This window comes from Macadamia integrifolia, chromosome 3, assembly GCF_013358625.1.
Source record: "Macadamia integrifolia cultivar HAES 741 chromosome 3, SCU_Mint_v3, whole genome shotgun sequence".
NCBI lineage: Eukaryota > Viridiplantae > Streptophyta > Magnoliopsida > Proteales > Proteaceae > Macadamia > Macadamia integrifolia.
The window spans coordinates 25,949,595-25,952,200 of record NC_056559.1 but is presented as its reverse complement, the minus strand read 5'-3'; positions in this window follow the sequence as shown (position 1 = coordinate 25,952,200).

Here is a 2,606-nt window from a genome sequence, read left to right as displayed (position 1 = left end):
TAACTTTTGCTCCAAATTGCCAATCTACTTTCAACAACCAGATTCTAATTAGGCATTCTAACTTCTAACTAGACGTTCACAACCGGTCATAACATCCGGCTAAAATAGTAAAGAAGATTACTAGATCTGGGAAATACTGTTAAGTTCCACAGGGACTCAATATGTTCCAGGACAGTCAAACATCCAGCTTCCTCCAACCCTAAAGTCAAGTTTAAAGTCATCAAGACTGGGCACTTTAGTTGGCACTTTCTCAAAATAATCCAGCTAGCAGAGGTTCCTATGTGCTCGTTTAACCTACTTGATAAAGATGGGAATCCTAACTCATGTAAGTTGATGAAAACAGCTACTAACTGGTGGGATAACCTCTATGGTAGAGCTTGAAATGCATTTGTTCACCCGGGTCCTACTATAGCCCCGTGCTAAGGCAAAGGACTCCTCTTTCTACTACGTCATACCAGGAATCAAAACCAAAGAACTCCTTCCCACCCCAACTATGGGAATGGTATCTAACACCCCCCAAAAACGAACTATTTTATAACATCAGATTTCATAGTACTCTTCCTATATTCAAAAAGTTGCTTCATAAAGCCATAAATTCGCACCAATTGCCCTACTTGACATAGGAACTACCCAAATAAAGTGTGGTATCATCTGAATATTGTAGGTGGGAAATTCTAGGCAGACCCAACTGCATTTAACCACCTCTCAGCAACCCAATGTTATCAGCTTAGAAATAAGTCTACTAAAGACTCAAGCTACCATGAATTATTTCAGGTTCGGTACTTTACAGAAATGGAAACCCAATGACATGTGAGCCATATTCTTAAATCTTCATTGAAAAATGAAGCTTCAATGAGTAATTGGATGAGTAATTGCACTTTGACTATGACAATGCCACTAATAATAACAAGAGCCGATAGCTATCCCAAAAAATAATAATAAAAAGAGAATAGAATAACACGAACAATACCCGGAAACCAACAAGGTTAAGGCACTGCCCTAGCATGCTGATAAAGACCATGGCCTATTGATCACCAAGCCTTGGGATCGAGTCCCACCTTCACCCTCCCCTCTTTATCCCCACCCCCCAAGTGAATTTAATGGTGTCAATTTCATTCAAAAAAAAATTAATAAAGAAAAGGCAGCCATATACCTATAGAAAGTGCTTCAGATTATTCCTCTCCTTCCCCCCACCCGGCCATCCCCCCCCCCCGGGTGGTGCATCCTTAAAAAAATGAACAAAAAAGAAGGTGGATTAAGAGCTGTAGATTGGGAAGTTAGACATGAAAGAGTTAAAACTTGCTCCTTGGAGCAAATCAGAAGAACAGGCTCCTTCTTCCCTGCATTTGTCACAGTGAATCAACAGACCAGTCCTTCATCCAAAGTATATTTGCATAGGAAGTTTACACCTGTAGCCATCATCTCTGGGATGTTGTCATTCCATGTCTTTTGGTCATGACTTACGAGTGAAAAGCCAATCACTGTATTTTGGTTCTCACATCAATGTGTTTTTTTTTTCTTTGGGTGAATAACTCACATCAATGTTTTGCATATAGTTAAAATGTTATCTCACTTGTACGATTATCCGCGCTTATAAGGAGCACTATACTTTGTTTCTCCTTCCATAGTTATCCCTCTTTATTCTAGCAAAATAAATGGTCAATCCCTCAGCTTTCCAAGCATTTTGTTCATTCTCATCCTTTTGCAATGAGCATAGTGTTCTTACCTTTCACAGAAATTTGTCCATCTTCATCCTGTCTAAAAATCAGATAGTTTTGGCAAAATTACACCTCCCTATCATTTACAAAAAAAAAGATAGATCTTATGGTAGCCAAATTAGTCTCCACAATAATTCTAACATTCTTGTCATTTATCCTGTGTCACTCCATTACAAACAGCAAAGCACTATGCTCGTTATGGCAAAAGTCTGTAGCAGTCCATACCACAGACCTGGGTCGGACGTTTTTCATTTGTTAGTCCTCGCTAATAACCACTGACCACCCTTCCAACCCAAACAAGGTAGAGTTCTGAATTGAGGTCAACTCTCGTAGCACAAGTTCTCATATCACAGAACAACTCAATCAAAATAGTCTCTCCAAGTATACATTCTTCCTATATATTGAGTAAAATTTTCCACTAAATTTTCTCTCAAACAACAAAAAGAAAGCATTTCTGCGCGCTAGGAATTCATACAAACGATTAAACACAAATTAAGTTCTATTTCCATGATCGAATTTTTGAAAATTATCATTTTAATAGAAGTTGCAGCCAAATTACTTAAAGGCTCCAACTACACCAATGAAACCGAAAAAAGAAAAACGAGAAAGAGAAATCCAAGCGAGTTTGAAGAATCTACCAGTGAACCGGAAGTAACGGAAAGCCTTTTCAGTGTCGACGAAGAAAGTCCAACCAAAGTGGAATCATCAAGATAAGCCCCCTTGGGGCCCCAACCCTCAGTTTGATCCCCCGAGCAACGGAGAATCCCTGCGTGTAACAGCAGAAATTGCGAGTTACCATTGTCAGAGACTCGGTTTATTTCTACTCCGTCTCCATCAGTGGTCTTCGCTGAATTGAGTACAGAGTGAAGAAGGTTCTTGGTCGAATTA